The sequence below is a fragment of the Tachyglossus aculeatus genome, chromosome 5, assembly GCF_015852505.1.
Source record: "Tachyglossus aculeatus isolate mTacAcu1 chromosome 5, mTacAcu1.pri, whole genome shotgun sequence".
Lineage (NCBI taxonomy): Eukaryota > Metazoa > Chordata > Mammalia > Monotremata > Tachyglossidae > Tachyglossus > Tachyglossus aculeatus.
In genome coordinates, this window is record NC_052070.1 from 48,775,518 (window position 1) to 48,794,595 (window position 19,078).

General features: G+C 45.2%; 1 protein-coding gene across 9 annotated transcripts in view; it reads left to right on the forward strand.

Moving 5' to 3' along the window:
* Positions 1-2,697: 2,697 nt before the first annotated feature.
* KIF1B (kinesin family member 1B) overlaps positions 2,698-19,078 on the forward strand; it is a 193,410-nt gene continuing 177,029 nt past the window's right edge. For 7 of the 9 annotated variants that reach the window (XM_038746530.1, XM_038746537.1, XM_038746533.1 and 4 more), the window contains exon 1: positions 2,701-2,914. The gene's annotated coding sequence lies outside the window, so the exon portion shown is untranslated. Of the gene's footprint in view, positions 2,915-11,655; positions 11,674-19,078 lie in introns of those variants that run through there. The other 2 variants (XM_038746539.1, XM_038746531.1) reach the window with 2 other exon arrangements.

The following is a 19,078-nucleotide window of genomic DNA, read 5'->3' on the forward strand; positions in this document are numbered from 1 at the left end:
TATTATTATTATCATTAATAACTGTTATTATTAAGCATTATTAATTGTTCTGAAGGAGCAGGGCCTGCCCAGGCTGAGGCCCAGGATCTTTCCACCGAGCCACGCTGCTTCTCACCTGTGGTAAGCTCCCCCGGGGTTAGAGCAGCGCTTTGCACATAGTAAGCGCTTCATAAATGCCGTTATTATTATTATCATCATTAATAATTGTTATTATAAAGAATTATTAATTGTTATGAAGGAGCGGGGCCCGCCCAGGCTGAGGCCCAGGATCTTTCCACCGAGCCACGCTGCTTCTCACCTGTTGTAAGCTCCCCCGGGGTTAGAGCAGCGCTTTGAATATAGTAAGCGCTTCATTAATGCCATTATTATTATTATTATCATTAATAACTGTTATCATTAAGTATTATTAATTGTTCTGAAGGAGCGGGGCCCGCCCAGGCTGAGGCCCAGGATCTTTCCACCGAGCCACGCTGCTTCTCATCTGTTGTGAGCTCCCCGGGGGTTAGAGCAGCGCTTTGCACATAGTAAGCGCTTCATAAATGCCGTTATTATTATTATTATTATCATTAATAACTGTTATTATTAAGCATTATTAATTGTTCTGAAGGAGCAGGGCCTGCCCAGGCTGAGGCCCAGGATCTTTCCACCGAGCCACGCTGCTTCTCACCTGTGGTAAGCTCCCCCGGGGTTAGAGCAGCGCTTTGCACATAGTAAGCGCTTCATAAATGCCGTTATTATTATTATCATCATTAATAATTGTTATTATAAAGAATTATTAATTGTTATGAAGGAGCGGGGCCCGCCCAGGCTGAGGCCCAGGATCTTTCCACCGAGCCACGCTGCTTCTCACCTGTTGTAAGCTCCCCCGGGGTTAGAGCAGCGCTTTGAATATAGTAAGCGCTTCATTAATGCCATTATTATTATTATTATCATTAATAACTGTTATCATTAAGTATTATTAATTGTTCTGAAGGAGCGGGGCCCGCCCAGGCTGAGGCCCAGGATCTTTCCACCGAGCCACGCTGCTTCTCATCTGTTGTGAGCTCCCCGGGGGTTAGAGCAGCGCTTTGCACATAGTAAGCGCTTCATAAATGCCGTTATTATTATTATTATTATCATTAATAACTGTTATTATTAAGCATTATTAATTGTTCTGAAGGAGCAGGGCCTGCCCAGGCTGAGGCCCAGGATCTTTCCACCGAGCCACGCTGCTTCTCACCTGTGGTAAGCTCCCCCGGGGTTAGAGCAGCGCTTTGCACATAGTAAGCGCTTCATAAATGCCGTTATTATTATTATCATCATTAATAATTGTTATTATAAAGAATTATTAATTGTTATGAAGGAGCGGGGCCCGCCCAGGCTGAGGCCCAGGATCTTTCCACCGAGCCACGCTGCTTCTCACCTGTTGTAAGCTCCCCCGGGGTTAGAGCAGCGCTTTGAATATAGTAAGCGCTTCATTAATGCCATTATTATTATTATTATCATTAATAACTGTTATCATTAAGTATTATTAATTGTTCTGAAGGAGCAGGGCCTGCCCAGGCTGAGGCCCAGGATCTTTCCACCGAGCCACGCTGCTTCTCATCTGTTGTGAGCTCCCCCGGGGTTAGAGCAGCGCTTTGCACATAGTAAGCGCTTCATAAATGCCGTTATTATTATTATTATCATTAATAACTGTTATCATTAAGTATTATTAATTGTTCTGAAGGAGCAGGGCCTGCCCAGGCTGAGGCCCAGGATCTTTCCACCAAGCCACGCTGCTTCTCACCTGTTGTGAGCTCCCCCGGGGTTAGAGCAGCGCTTTGCACACAGTAAGCGCTTCATAAATGCCGTTATTATTATTATTATCATCATTAATAACTGTTATTATTAAGCATTATTAATTGTTCTGAAGGAGCAGGGCCCGCCCAGGCTGAGGCCCAGGATCTTTCCACCGAGCCACGCTGCTTCTCACCTGTGGTAAGCTCCCCCGGGGTTAGAGCAGCGCTTTGCACATAGTAAGCGCTTCATAAATGCCGTTATTATTATTATTATCATCATTAATAACTGTTATTATTAAGCATTATTCATTGTTCTGAAGGAGCGGGGCCCGCCCAGGCTGAGGCCCAGGATCTTTCCACCGAGCCACGCTGCTTCTCACCTGTTGTGAGCTCCCCCGGGGTTAGAGCAGCGCTTTGCACATAGTAAGCGCTTCATAAATGCCGTTATTATTATTATTATCATCATTAATAACTGTTATTATTAAGCATTATTCATTGTTCTGAAGGAGCGGGGCCCGCCCAGGCTGAGGCCCAGGATCTTTCCACCGAGCCACGCTGCTTCTCACCTGTTGTGAGCTCCCCCGGGGTTAGAGCAGCGCTTTGCACATAGTAAGCGCTTCATAAATGCCGTTATTATTATTCTCATTAATAACTGTTATTATAAAGGCTTATTAATTGTTCTGAAGGAGAGCGGGGCCCGCCCTCTTTTCCGCGTGCCCCCAGCAGGGGGCGCGGCCGGCGGCCCGCAGATTCCCGCCGCGTCATCGTCCGCCCTCCTGCGGCTTTCCCGCCCCCTTCCCCGTGCCGGCCGGTGATTGGCTCCTTGGCGCGCCGGGGCGGCCTCCGATTGGCTGGCGCTCGGGCGGGGGCGGGGCCGGGGCAGGGTTGCCGGGGGCGACGCTCGCCGGCCGCCGCCGCCGCCGCCGCCGCCGCCTTGCTCCCGGCCCTGCTCGGTGATGGGCAGCGCTGCGGCCCCCAGCCCGTCCAGGGCGGCTCCTCCTTCTTTTCCTGCTCCTTTTCCTTCTTTTCCTGCTCCTTTTCCTTCTTTTCCTGCTCCTTTTCCTCTCGGTCCCGAGCCCCAGCCGGCCCCGCTCCGCCCCGGCTCCTGCTGACTCTGCCGCCTTCCCTCTCCCGGCCTGCGGAGCGGGCCCCAGGTGAGCCCCAAAGTGTGTGTGTTTGTGTGTCCGTGTGTGTTTGTGTGTCGGGGCCCTCTGCCCTCCCCTTCCCCCCAGGATGTTAGCTGATGGATAATACAACTACTACTACTAATAATAATAATTACCCCCCAGCTGTCAACTGATGGATACTACTATTAATAATGATAATCATAATTCCCCCCTACTACTACTGCTACTACTACTAATTCCCCCCCCCCCCCAGCTGTCAGCTGATGGATACTACTCTTAATAATGATTATCACAATTCCCCCCCCAATTGTCAGCTGATGGATACTACTATTAATAATGATAATCACAATTCCCCCCCCAACTGTCAGCTGATGGATACTACTATTAATAATGATAATCATAATTCCCCCCAACTGTCAGCTGATGGATACTACTACTACTAATTCCCCCCCAGTTGTCAGCTGATGGATACTACTATTAATAATAATAATCACAATTCCCCCCCAACTGTCAGCTGATGGATACTACTACTACTACTACTAATAATTCCCCCCAGTTGTCAGCTGATGGATACTACTCTTAATAATGATAATCATAATTCCCCCCCAACTGTCAGCTGATGGATGCTACTACTACTACTACTACTAATTCCCCCCAGTTGTCAGCTGATGGATACTACTACTACTAATTCCCCCCCAGTTGTCAGCTGATGGATACTACTATTAATAATAATAATCACAATTCCCCCCCAACTGTCAGCTGATGGATACTACTACTACTAATAATAATAATTCCCCCCAGTTGTCAGCTGATGGATACTACTCTTAATAATGATAATCATAATTCCCCCCCAACTGTCAGCTGATGGATGCTACTACTACTACTACTACTACTAATTCCCCCCAGTTGTCAGCTGATGGATACTACTACTACTAATTCCCCCCCAGTTGTCAGCTGATGGATACTACTATTAATAATAATAATCACAATTCCCCCCCAACTGTCAGCTGATGGATACTACTACTACTACTACTAATAATTCCCCCCAGTTGTCAGCTGATGGATACTACTCTTAATAATGATAATCATAATTCCCCCCCAACTGTCAGCTGATGGATGCTACTACTACTACTACTAATTCCCCCCAGTTGTCAGCTGATGGATACTACTACTACTAATTCCCCCCCAGTTGTCAGCTGATGGATACTACTATTAATAATAATAATCACAATTCCCCCCCAACTGTCAGCTGATGGATACTACTACTACTACTAATAATAATTCCCCCCAGTTGTCAGCTGATGGATACTACTCTTAATAATGATAATCATAATTCCCCCCAACTGTCAGCTGATGGATACTACTATTAATAATGATAATCATAATTCCCCCCAACTGTCAGCTGATGGATGCTACTACTACTACTACTACTAATTCCCCCCAGTTGTCAGCTGATGGATACCACTATTAATAATGATAACCATAATTCCCCCCAACTGTCAGCTGGTGGATACTACTGCTACTACTACTACTAATTCCCCCCAGTTGTCAGCTCATGCATACTACTATTAATGATGGTAATCATAATCCCCCCCAACTGTCAGCTGATGGATACTGCTATTAATAATGATAATCATAATCCCCCAACTGTCAGCTGATGGATACTATTAATAATGATAATCATAATTCCCCCCAACTGTCATCTGATGGATACTACTACTACTACTAATTCCCCTAGTTGTCAGCTGATGGATACTACTATTAATAATGATAATCATAATTTCCCCCAGCTGTCAGCTGATGGATACTACTACTAATAATAATTCCCCCCAGTTGTCAGCTGATGGATACTACTATTAATAATGATAATCACAATTCCCCCCCAATTGTCAGCTGATGGATACTACTATTAATAATAATAATCATAATTCCCCCCAGTTGTCAGCTGATGGATACTACTATTAATGATGGTAATCATAATCCCCCCCAACTGTCAGCTGATGGATACTGCTATTAATAATGATAATCATAATCCCCCCAACTGTCAGCTGATGGATACTACTATTAATAATGATAATCATAATTCCCCCCAACTGTCAGCTGATGGATACTACTACTACTACTACTACTAGTAATTCCCCCCAGTTGTCAGCTGATGGATACTACTCTTAATAATGATAATCATAATTCCCCCCAACTGTCAGCTGATGGATACTACTATTAATAATGATAATCACAATTCCCCCCCCAATTGTCAGCTGATGGGTACTACTATTAATAATAATAATCATAACTCCCCCCAGTTGTCAGCTGGTGGATACTGCTATTAATGATGGTAATCATAATCCCCCCCAACTGTCAGCTGATGGATACTGCTATTAATAATGATAATCATAATCCCCCCAACTGTCAGCTGATGGATACTACTATTAATAATGATAATCATAATTCCCCCCAACTGTCAGCTGATGGATACTACTACTACTACTACTACTACTAGTAATTCCCCCCAGTTGTCAGCTGGTGGATACTACTATTAATAATGATAATCATAATTCCCCCCAACTGTCAGCTGTTGGATACTACTACTACTAATAATTCCCCCCAGTTGTCAGCTGATGGATACTACTATTAATAATGATAGTCATAATTCCCCCCCCAACTGTCAGCTGATGGATACTACTATTAATAATGATAATCACAATTCCCCCCCAACTGTCAGCTGATGGATACTACTATTAATAATGATAATCATAATTCCCCCCAACTGTCAGCTGATGGATACTACTACTACTAATAATAATAATTTCCCCCCAGCTGTCAGCTGATGGATACTACTATTAATAATGATAGTCATAATTCCCCCCCAACTGTCAGCTGATGGATACTACTATTAATAATGATAATCACAATTCCCCCCCGTCAGCTGATGGATACTACTATTAGTAATGATAATCATAATTCCCCCCAACTGTCAGCTGATGGATACTACTACTACTACTACTAATAATTTCCCCCCAGCTGTCAGCTGATGGATACTACTATTAATAATGATAATCACAATCCCCCCCCCAGCTGTCAGCTGATGGATACTACTATTAATAATAATAATCACAATTCCCCCCCAATTGTCAGCTGATGGATACTACTATTAGTAATGATAGTCATAATTCCCCCCAACTGTCAGCTGATGGATACTACTATTAATAATGATAACCATAATCCCCCAACTGTCATCTGATGGTTACTACTATTAATAATGATAACCATAATCCCCCAACTGTCATCTGATGGTTACTACTATTAATAATAATAATTTCCCCCAACTGTCAGCTGATGGATACTACTACTACTACTACTACTACTAATTCCCCCAGCTGTCAGCTGATGGATATTACTATTAATAATGATAATCATAATCCCCAAGCTGTCAGCTGATGGATACTAATATTAATAATAATTCCCCCAACTGTCAGCTGATGGATACTACTACTAATAATAATAATAATTTCCCCATCTGTCAGCTGATGGATACTACTATTAATAATAATAATCATAATTCCCCCAACTGTCAGCTGATGGATACTAATATTAATAATAATTCCCCCCAACTGTCAACCGATGAATACTACTACTACTACTACTACTAATTCCCCCCAGCTGTCAGCTGATGGATACTACTATTAATAATAATAATAATTCCCCCCAATTGTCAGCTGATTGATACTACTACTACTACTAATAATAATTACCCCCCAGCTGTCAGCTGATGGATACTTCTATTAATAATAATCATAATTCCCCCCAACTGTCATCTAATGGATGCTACTACTACTATTACTAATTCCCCCCAGCTGTCAGCTGATGGATAATACTACTAATAATAATCATAATAATTCCCCCCCAGCTGTCAGCTGATGGATACTACTACTACTAATAATCATAATTCCCCCCAGCTGTCAGCTGATGGATAATATTCATTCATTCATTCATTCATATTTATTGAGTGCTTACTGTGTGCAGAGCACTGTACTAAGTGCTTGGGAAGTACAGGTCGGCAACATATAGAGACGGTCCCTACCCAACAGTGGGCTCACAGTCTAGAAGGGGGAGACAGAGAACAAAACCAAACATATTAACAAAATAAAATAAATAGAATACGTACAAGTAAAATAAAGAGTAATAAATACATACAAACATATATACATATATACAGGTGCTGTAGGGAAGGGAAGGAGGTAAGGTCATGGGTTCTAATCCCGGCTCCGCCGCTTATCAGCTGTGTGACTCTGGTCAAGTCACTTCGCTTCTCTGGGCCTCAGTACCTCATCTGTAAAATGGGGATAATAATAATAATGATGGCATTTATTAATATTAATACCACTACTACTAATGATGATGATGGCATTTGTTAAGCGCTTACTACGTGCCAAGCACTATTCTAAGCCCTGGGGGGGGATATAAGGGGATTAGGTTGTCCCATGGGGGCTCACAGGTTTCATCCCCATTTGACAGATGAGGTAAGTGAGGCTCAGAGCAGTGACTTGCCCAAGGTCACACAGCAGACATGTGGCGACCTCTGGCTCCCAAGCCCGGGCTCTTTCTACGGAGCCACGCCGCTTCGCAATATTAATAATGACGGTATGACGTAATGATAATGACGGGATTTGTTCAGCGCTTACTATGTGTCGAGCACTGCAGTGAGCGCTGGGGAGGTTCCAAAGGTCTTCATCCCCATTTGACAGACGAGGGGGGTGGGGATGTTGCGATGGCGGGTGCTGCCCGGAGCAGCTCCCCGCCCCCGGCCCTTTTGGGGTTGTCAGAGTTCATTCATCCATCCAATTGTATTTATTGAGCGCTTACTGTGTGCAGAGCACTGGACTGAGCGCTTGGGAAGTACAAGTCGGCAACAGATAGAGACGGTCCCTACCCAACATCGGGCTCACAGTCTAGAAGATGGAGACAGACAACAAAACATGTAGACAGGCGACAATACCATCAATATAAATATTAGCATTATAGATTCATTCATTCAGTTGTATTTATTGAGCGCTTACTGTGTGCAGAGCACTGGACTGAGCGCTTGGGAAGTACAAGTTGGCAACAGATAGAGACAGTCCCTACCCAACAACGGGCTCACAGTCTAGAAGATGGAGACAGACAACAAAACAAAACATGTAGACAGGTGTCAAGTCATCAGAATAAATAGAAGTAAAGCTAGAAGCACATCATTTACAAAATAGAGTAGTAAATATGTACAAGTAAAATAGAGTAATAAATCTGTACGGATTCATTCATTCATTCAATCGCATTTATTGAGCGCTTACTGTGTGCAGAGCACTGTCCTAAGCGCTTTGGAAGTACAAGTTGGCAACATATAGAGATGGTCCCTAACCAACAACGGGCTCACAGTCTAGAAGGCTCATTAATAAAATGAATATGAATAAAATGAATAAAAAAATGACATTAATAAAATGAATAGAGTAATAAATATGTACAAATATACACAAGTGCTGTCGGGAGGGGAAGGGGGACTGTGGCTCAGTGTGGCTCAGTGGAAAGAGCATGGGCTTTGGAGTCAATCAATCAATCAATCATATTTATTGAGCGCTTACTGTGTGCCGAGCACTGGACTAAGCGCTTGGGAATTACAAGTTGGCAACATAGAGAGAGAGTCCCAACCAACAGTGGGCTCACAGTCTAAAAGGGGGAGACAGAAAACAAAGCCAAACATACTAACAAAATAAAATAAATAGAATAGATATGTACAAGTAAAATAAATAAATAGAGTAATAAATATGTACAAACATATATACATATATACAGGTGCTGTGGGGAAGGGAAGGAGGTAAGATGGGGGGATGGGGGGGGACGAGGGGACGAGAAGTCAGAGGTCATGGGTTCAAATGCCGATCGCCACTTGTCAGCTGTGTGACTTCGGGAAGTCACTTCTCTGTGCCTCAGTTACCTCATCTGTAAAATGGGGATTGACTGTGAGCCCCCCCCGTGGGACAACCTCCCCAGCGCTTAGAACAGTGCTTGGCACATAGTAAGCACTTAATAAATGCCATTATTATTATAAGTTGGCAACATATAGAAGTGTTGTGGGGGGGAAGGAGGTAGGGCGGAGGGGATGGGGGGGAGAGGAAAAAGGGGGCTCAGCCTGGGAAGGCTGGAGGAGGTGAGCTCTCAGTTGGAAGAGGGCTAGTTTGGCGGATGTTTCTGCGAAGGACGGAGGGAGCCCTGGGCCTCCGGTTCCCACCCCCATTCATTCAATCGTATTTACTGAGCGCTTACTGTATGCAGAGCACTGGACTAAGCGCTTGCTTAGCACAAGTTGGCAACATAGAGAGACGGTTCCTACCCAACAGTGGGCTCACAGTCTAGAACGGGGAGACAGACAACAAAACATATTAACAAGATAAAATAAATAGAATAAACATGTACAAATAAAGAGAGTAATATGTGTAAACATATATATGTATATAGAGGTGCTGTGGGGAGGGAGAGGAAGGAGGGGGCTCTGTGGGAAGGCCTCCTGGAGGAGGTGAGCTCTCTGTAGGGCTTTGAAGGGAGGAAGAGAGCTAGCTTGGTGGATGTGCGGAGGGAGGGCATTCCATTCATTCATTCAATCGCATTTATTGAGCGCTTACTGTGTGCAGAGCACTGTACTAAGCGCTTGGGAAGGACAAGTTGGCAACATCTAGAGACGGTCCCCACCCAACAGCGGGCTCACAGTCTAGAAGGGGGAGACAGACAGCAAAACATATGAACAAGATAAAATAAATAGAATAGATATGTACAAATTAAATAAATAGAGTAATAAATCTGTACAAACATATATACAGGTGCTGTGGGGAGGGGGAGGAGGGGGCTCTGTGTGGGAAGGCCTCCTGGAGGAGGTGAGCTCTCTGTAGGGCTTTGAAGGGAGGAAGAGAGCTAGCTTGGCGGATGTGCGGAGGGAGGGCATTCCATTCATTCGTTCATTCAATCGTATTTATTGAGCGCTTACTGTGTGCAGAGCACTGTACTAAGCACTTGGGAAGGACAAGTTGGCAACATCTAGAGACGGTCCCCACCCAACAGCGGGCTCACAGTCAAGAAGGGGGAGACAGAGAACAAAACATATGAACAAGATAAAATAAATAGAATAAATATGTACAAATTAGAGTAATAAATCTGTGCAAACATATATACATATATACAGGTGCTGTGAGGAGGGGGAAGAGGGGGCTCAGTGTGGGAAGGCTTCCTGGAGGAGGTGAGTGCAATAAATATGTACAAATAGAGTAATATGTACAAACATATACGTATATACAGGTGCTATGAGGAGGAGGGGGAGAGGAAGGAGGGGGAGAGGAAGGAGGGGGCTCAATGTGGGAAGGCCTCCTGGAGGAGGTGAGCGCAATAAATATGTACTAATTAAGAGAGCAATACGTACAAACATATACATATATACAGGTGCTATGAGGAGGAGGGGGAGAGGAAGGAGGGGGCTCAGTGTGGGAAGGCCTCCTGGAGGAGGTGAGTGCAATAAATAGGTACAAATTAAGAGAGCAATACGTACAAACATATATACATATATACAGGTGCTATGGGGAGGAGGGGGAGAGGAAGGAGGGGGCTCAGTGTGGGAAGGCCTCCTGGAGGAGGTGAGCGCAATAAATATGTGCAAATTAAGAGAGTAATACGTACAAACATAGATACAGGTGCTACGGGGAGGGGGAGAAGGAGAAGGAAGGGGCTCAGTGTGGGAAGGCCTCCTGGAGGAGGTGAGCGCAATAAATATGTGCAGATTAAGAGAGTAATATGTACAAACATATATACAGGTGCTACGGGGAGGGGGAGAAGGAGAAGGAGGGGGCTCAGTGTGGGAAGGCCTCCTGGAGGAGGTGAGCGCAATAAATATGTACAAATTAAGAGAGCAATACGTACAAACATATGTACATATATACAGGTGCTATGGGGAGGAGGGGGAGAGGAAGGGGGGGCTCAGTGTGGGAAGGCCTCCTGGAGGAGGTGAGCGCAATAAATATGTGCAAATTGAGAGCAATACGTACAAATATATATACATATATACAGGTGCTATGGGGAGGAGGGGGCTCAGTGTGGGAAGGCCTCCTGGAGGAGGTGAGCAAAATAAATATGTGCAAATTAAGAGAGCAATACGTACAAATATTTATACATATATACAGGTGCTATGGGGAGGAGGGGGAGAGGAAGGAGGGGGCTCAGTGTGGGAAGGCCTCCTGGAGGAGGTGAGCTCTGGAAGAGAGCTAGCTTGGATGTGCGTCAGTCCATCGTATCGTGTGCAGAGCGCTGTACTAAGCGCTTGGGCGAGGAGGGGCCCCGGCCTGGCTTGTTGCCCGGGGGGCGGCCCTGGTGGCCCAGCCCTTCCCCGGCCTCCTGGTTGTCCGAGCGGAGGCGCAGGGCGGAGCCGGGCTGGGCGGGGCGCTCAGCGCAGTGTGCCCCGCGCCCAGTAAGCGCTCAGTAAATGCCGGGGCTGGGCAGGAGCAGGAGCCCCGCCCGGCTGCAGCGCTGAGCGGAGCGTTGTGGCCCCGGCAGCCATGTTGGCAGGAGGGGCCTGCCCCCGCTCTCAGCCCCTCAACGGTTTGGACATCCCGAGCGCTTAGTACAGTGCCCTGCACACAGTAAGCGCCCAATCAATACGATTGGGAGGAAGGAAGGACTGGTGGGGGGGCACGTTGGGAGGAGGGGCCTGCTCCGACTGTGAGCCCGTCGCCGGTTTGGACATCCCGAGCGCTTAGTACAGTGCCCCGCCCACGGTAAGCGCTCAATCAATACGATTGATTGATTGATTGGTGGGACATGTTGGGAGGAGGGGCCTGCTCCGACCGTGAGCCCGTCGCCGGGTAAAGGACCGGCTCTCTATGTCGCCGGTTTGGACATCCCGAGCGCTTAGTACAGTGCCCCGCCCACGGTAAGCGCCCAATCAATACGATTGATTGATTGATTGATTGGTGGGGCATGTTGGGAGGAGGGGCCTGCTCCGACCGTGAGCCCGTCGCCGGGTAAAGGACCGGCTCTCTATGTCGCCGGTTTGGACATCCCGAGCGCTTAGTACAGTGCCCCGCCCACGGTAAGCGCTCAATCAATACGATTGATTGATTAATTGATTGGTGGGACATGTTGGGAGGAGGGGCCTGCTCCGACCGCGAGCCCGTCGCCGGGTAAAGGACCGGCTCTCCGTGTCGCCGGTTTGGACATCCCGAGCGCTTAGTACAGTGCCCCGCACGCAGTAAGCGCCCAATCAATACGATTGATTGATTGATTGATTGGTGGGGCATGTTGGGAGGAGGGGCCTGCTCCGACCGCGAGCCCGTCGCCGGGTAAAGGACCGGCTCTCCATGTCGCCGGTTTGGACATCCCGAGCGCTTAGTACAGTGCCCCGCACGCAGTAAGCGCCCAATCAATACGATTGATTGATTGATTGATTGGTGGGACATGTTGGGAGGAGGGGCCTGCTCCGACCGTGAGCCCGTCGCCGGGTAAGGACCGGCTCTCTATGTCGCCGGTTTGGACATCCCGAGCGCTTAGTACAGTGCCCCGCCCACGGTAAGCGCTCAATCAATACGATTGGAAGGAAGGACTGCACCTGTATATATGTTTGTACAGATTTATTACTCTATTTATTTTACTGGTACATGTCTATTCTATTTATTTGATCTTGTTAGTGTGTTTGGTTTTGTTCCCTGTCTCCCCCCTTTTAGACTGTGAGCCCACTGTTGGGGAGGGACTGTCTCTATATGTTGCCAACTTGGACTTCCCGAGCGCTTAGTACAGTGCCCTGCACACAGTAAGCGCCCAATAAATACGATTGATTGATTGGTGAGGTATATTGGGAGGAGGGGCCTGCTCCGACTGTGAGCCCGTCGCCGGCTTAAGGACCGGCTCTCTATGTCGCCGGTTTGGACATCCCGAGCGCTTAGTACAGTGCCCCGCCCACGGTAAGGGCTCAATAAATACGATTGGAAGGAAGGACTGCACCTGTATGTATGTTTGTACAGATTTATTACTCCATTTATTTATTTATTTTACTGGTACATTTCTATTCTATTTGATTTTGTTCGTATGTTTGGTTTTGTTGTCTGTCTCCCCCCGTTTAGACTGTGAGCCCACTGTTGGGTAGGGACTGTCTCTGTATGTTGCCAACTTGGACTTCCCAAGCGCTTAGTACAGTGCCCTGCACACAGTAAGCGCCCAATAAATACAATTGATTGATTGGTGAGGTATATTGGGAGGAGGGGCCTGCTCCGACTGTGAGCCCATCGCCGGGTAAGGACCGGCTCTCTATGTCGCCGGTTTGGACATCCCGAGCGCTTAGTACAGTGCCCCGCCCACGGTAAGCGCTCAATAAATGCGATTGGAAGGAAGGACTGCACCAGTATATATGTTTGTACAGATTTATTACTCTATTTATTTTACTGGTACATATCTATTCTATTTATTTGATCTTGTTAGTGTGTTTGGTTTTGTTCCCTGTCTCCCCCCTTTTAGACTGTGAGCCCGCTGTTGGGGAGGGACTGTCTCTATATGTTGCCAGCTTGGACTTCCCAAGCGCTTAGTACAGTGCTCTGCACACAGTAAGCGCTTAATAAATACGATTAATTGATTGATTGATTGATTGGTGAGGCATATTGGGAGGAGGGGCCTGCTCCGACCGTGAGCCCGTAGCCGGGTAAAGGACCGGCTCTCTATGTCGCCGGTTTGGACATCCCGAGCGCTTAGTACAGTGCCCCGCCCAAGGTAAGCGCTCAATAAATACGATTGGAAGGAAGGACTGCACCTGTATATATGTTTGTACAGATTTATTACTCTATTTATTTTGCTTGTACATGTCTATTCTGTTTATTTTATTTTGTTAGTGTGTTTGGTTTTGTTGTCTGTCTCCCCCCTTTTAGACTGTGAGCCCTCTGTTGGGGAGGGACTGGCTCTATATGTTGCCAACTTGGACTCCCCAAGCGCTTAGTACAGTGCTCTGCACACAGGAAGCGCTCAATAAATACGATTGATTGATTGATTGGTGGGGCATGTTGGGAGGAGGGGCCTGCTCGCGCTTAGTACAGTGCTCCGCACACGGTAAGCGCTCAATAAATACGATTGGAAGGAAGGACTGAACCTGTATATATGTTTGTACAGATTTATTACTCTTTGTTTATTTTGCTTGTACATATCTATTCTATTTATTTTATTTTGTTAGTACGTTTGGTTTTGTTCTCTGTCTCCCCCTTTTAGACTGTGAGCCCACTGTTGGGGAGGGACTGTCTCTATATGTTGCCAGTTTGTACTTCCCAAGCTCCCAATCCAGTGCCCTCCACCCAGTAAGCGCTCAATAATTATGATTGATTATTTATATTAATATTAATACATTCCTCCGTAAATACGATTGAAGGAAGGGAGGAATGGTAGGGGGGCCTCCGTTTTGGGGAAGCGCCCAGTTGACCTTCGAAATGGAGCTTCCTCCCCGGGAATGGCAGAAGCTCCTGGAATTAAAAGCGGCCCCGGAGATTCCTCTTCCCGTCTCCTTGGGGCGTGGTGGAATGCGGGACTCGGTGGGAAAAGCTCCGGGAATCAGGGCCGCGGCCACCCACGCAGCCAACTCCATCCATCCATCCATCCCCCCCTCCTTCCCCTTCCCTCCTTCCCCTCCCCACAGCACCCGTATATATGTTTGTGCATATTTATGAATTTTTTACTTGTACATATTGATTCTATTTATTTTATTTGGTTAATAACGTTCTGTTTTGTTGTCTGTCTCCCCCTTCTAGTCTGTGAGCCCGCTGTTGGGTAGGGACCGTCTCTCTATGTTGCCAACTTGTACTTCCCAAGCGCTTAGTCCAGTGCTCTGCACACAGTAAGCGCTCAATAAATACGAATGAATGAATGAATGAATGAATCCATCCTCCCCCCCATGCCTTACCTCCTTCCCCTCCCCACCTGTATATATGTATATGTTTGTACATATTTATTACTCTATTTTACTTGTACATATGGATTCTGTTTATTTTATTTTGTAAATATGTTTTGTTGTCTATCTCCCCCTTCTAGACTGTGAGCCCACTGTTGGGTAGGGACCGTCTCTGTTGCCAACTTGGACTTCCCAAGTGCTTAGTCCAGTGCTCTGCACACAGTAAGCGCTCAATAAATACGATTGAATGAATCCATCCTCTCCCCCTCCTCCCCCTCCCCCCACCTCACCTCCTTCCCCTCCCCACTGCACCTATATATATGTATGTAGGTTTGTACATATTTATTACTCTATTTTACTTGTACATATTTATTCTACTTATTTTATTAATATGTTTTGTTGTCTGTCTCCCCCTTCTAGACTGTGAGCCTGCTGTTGGGTAGGGACCGTCTCTCTATGTTGCAAACTTGTACTTCCCAAGCGCTTAGTACAGTGCTCTGCACACAGTAAGCGCTCAATAAATATGATTGAATGAATGAATCCATCCTCTCCCCCTGCTCCCCTCCCCCCACCTTACCTCCTTCCCCTCCCCACCGCACCTGTATATATGTATATATGTTTGTACATATTTATTACTCTATTTTACTTGTACATATTTATTCTATTTATTTTATTTTGTTAATTTGTTTTGTTGTCTGTCTCCCCCTTCTGGACTGGGAGCCCGCTGTTGGGTAGGGACCGTCTCTCTATGTTGCCAACTTGGACTTCCCAAGCGCTTAGTACAGTGCTCTGCACACAGTAAGCGCTCAATAAACACAATTGAATGAATGAATGAATCCATCCATCCCTCCCTCCCAGCCGTTTACAGACCGCCCACCGCGGACGGGACACTCCGCTAAGCGCTTGGGAGACCAGAATAATAATAGTAATAATGATGATGGTATTTGCTAAGCGCTTACTACGTGCCGAGCCCTGTTCTAAGCGCTGCAACGCGGCCCTGCCCCAGCTTATCGTCCAGTGTGCCGAGTTAAGAACAGTAGTATTCGGGAGACGGTGGGCAGTCGCTGCTTTTTTGGGTTGGGTTGGTTATTTTTTTTTAATGTCTTATAAGCAGGCAGTCACCGTGCACGCCCAAACAATGAAATGCATCGTAGGTCTTCAGCGAATATCGCCTTGGCTGTCAAATCTGGGGGCGATCTGGTGAAGGCTGAAATGAGTCCATTTTTCTCCTCGAGCATCCTATTTGTGCAGCTGTTGTGCAAACTGCGCACATGGCGCTTTGTGCCACCCTGGGCCTTTGGAACGGCATTATCTCCTTAGTGGGAATGCCGGGATTCACTCAAGGCTTTAAAGGGATACGCCGGCATGGGGATTTGACTCTTCCTTTTTGTTCAGTTCTGTGGATACATTAGCCATACACACAGTTTCAAGTCTGAAGTGCATTGTGTCGTGACGTTTCCTTTTTAAAGGTGACGTTAATTTGCTCCTCCTTATGTATTTATGTTGACAGAATCCCATACCAATATAATTGAAAGTGACCTTTTAGATTATTTCAGTTTAACCCTCCCTTGAATTTGTCTTGACTTTGACCTCCCCCTCATCTCCCTCGAATCAATCAATCAATCGTATTTATTGAGCGCTTACTGTGTGCAGAGCACTGTACTAAGCGTGCCTCGAAATCACGTTTTATACCAGTTTTGCTTTAATTTGTAAATTCACTTGAAATGAACAGATTATCAGTGTTTGAGATCTGAGTGCTCATCCCCTCAGTTAATTCTCCCATGGTGATAATACTCAGGTGTAGTGCCATTCATTTTATTTTGGTTAAAATTTGTAACTACCATCTAGCTTCCTCTTTAATCGCAATAACTTGGGTTTAAATTTCTTTTAACTTTCACAGAAAATTTCTGCATTGCGATTAAATTATCTTTTCTCCTAAAGAAGAAAACTCGTTTCTAGAAAGCATTCTTTCAGATACAAAGATGAGAGGAAATATAATTCAATGTATTGTAACCCCTTGCCTTTAACTGAGAAGCAGTTAACAGAATTGCTAAACAGGTTTGGAACCCTCTGACCTGTTTTTAAAAATCATTTTATATAATTGCAGTTTTAAAGTTTTAGAACTCGTTGCTTTTTTTCTTTCAAGACTAGATATGAATTGCAGTTTTCCTCTTTGAGGCCTTGCAGTGAATAAATCCCTAAGAATAGACTGCCAGCGAACTCTTTCCAAGGCTTTGGGAAAGTGATTCATTCTGGATTTGTTCCCCGGCTGAAGTCTCGTCCTATACAAAAAAACAAAGGGCAGGCCTGGGCCTCTCTATTCTATAGTGGAAGCGCCTTTCCCAAGGTTGCTAACCCCAGCAGGATTTTCCTAAAGAAGGCACAGCCCTCTGATCTTGTAAATTGGAATACTTCATTTTCAGGAAGAACTGATTCTCTGTCTAATGGGATTGCGATGCTTGCATATTTCTGGAATCCACATAGACTTTAGAGACTTTTTGCAGTTGGCTAGTTGGATCAAGTAGGAAACTATGGCTGAGGCAAAAAAAAAAATGTAGTTTTCATCCTGAAAGCATGAAATTCCTTGACAATCTCTTTTAAAACCAAAATGATCCATCAGTTTTCTTCTTGGTGATAATAATAGCAATAATGGTATTTGTTCAGCGCTTACTGTGTGCCAGGCTCTGTACTAAGCAGTGGGATGGATAAAAGCAAATCGGGTAGGACATGGGTAACCCCAGAAATCCCTTGATATCGAGTATCACTGCAGCATTATTTTTAATTTTTCAGTACTTGGATCTTGCTTCCAACGTTTGTTTCCAACTGTTTTAGTTTTCTGTTGATTCTATTGTCTTCAACAATACCGCTGCCAACTAGAGTTTGAGAGTTGAATGGGGATTGAATAGGACTGAATATGAAAGACCCTCTCCAGAAGAAATTCTGGAGTTATTTCCTACTTGGTTTGGTGGTGGTGTTTGGGGAAAGAAAAAATACTGTTTTTTTGTTAAAGAGATTTGTCAAAAGGAGTGTGATTTTACATAAATTTAGAAAAAAGTTGAGCCCGACGATTAACTTCTGTGGAAAAAAGAGCATCTAAAAACTAGAATACAGTAGATTATACTGCCAAGTCCTCATGTCTGATCAATTATTTTAATTAGATACTTGGACTCTCAACTCCTGATGAGACTTGGGTAATTTCTGGGAAGAAATACCACAAGTTCAAAATCACGGGGCAGAAAAGAATTAAAGGAATTAGCTTTAATTATCCTTCTCCTACTTTCACCTTTATCCATCTCTGGAGGCCTCATAAATCCTTGTTCCAGTCCATTTGGGGAGGTAAACTGGCCTAGGAAGCAGAGAATAGTAAGCGCTCGATAAATACAATTGATTGAATAGAACTGAACATTGGTAGGTTTTGCTCTGCAGAGGAGTGTTCTCCCCACCCTTTTTCTTTTAGCTAACTGCCAGCTAAAATTATTTTGATTTTCTTTTCGAGCGATTTCTTCTTCTTATTGTTACTGTTATTATTCTCGTTGTTGTGTTAAATGCTTTCTATGTGGCAACACTGTTTATTCATTCATTCAGTTGTATTTATTGAGCGCTCGTTGTGTGCAGAGCACCGTACTAAGCGCTTGGAAAGGACAATTCGGCTACAAATAGAGACAATCTCTACCCCACAGCAGGCTCACAGTCAAGAGGTGGGGAGATGACAAAAAAAGAGAAAACAAGTAGGCATCAGTAGCACCAATATAGACAGTATAGATATATGCACATCATTAATGAAATAAGTAGAATAATAAATATGTGCATATATACACAAGTGCTGTGAGTCAGGGAGGGGGGTAAAGCAGAGGGAGGGAGTTGGGGCAATGAGGAGAGGAGGATGCTGGGGTAGGTACAAGTTATTTACAGTCTAGAGGGGAGGCAGGCATTAATATAAATAAGTAGGAGGACGTAGGGTTTATTCCCCTTTTTACAGTTGAGGAAACTGAGGCACATAGAAGTTAAGTGAATTGCCCAAGGTCACACAGCAAATAATTGGCCGAGCCAGGATTAGAACCCAGATCCTCTTACTCCCAGGCCGATGCCCTTTCTAGTCGGCCATGCTATTTCTGTTTTCCAATTTAATTTTAATGGTTTAGGATGTGTAATACCCAGCAGAGATAATAGTAGTGATAATAGACTGTAAGCTTCTTGTGGGCTGGGAACGTGTCTATCAATTCTGTTGTATTTCACTCTCCCAAGAGCTTAGTACGGTGCTC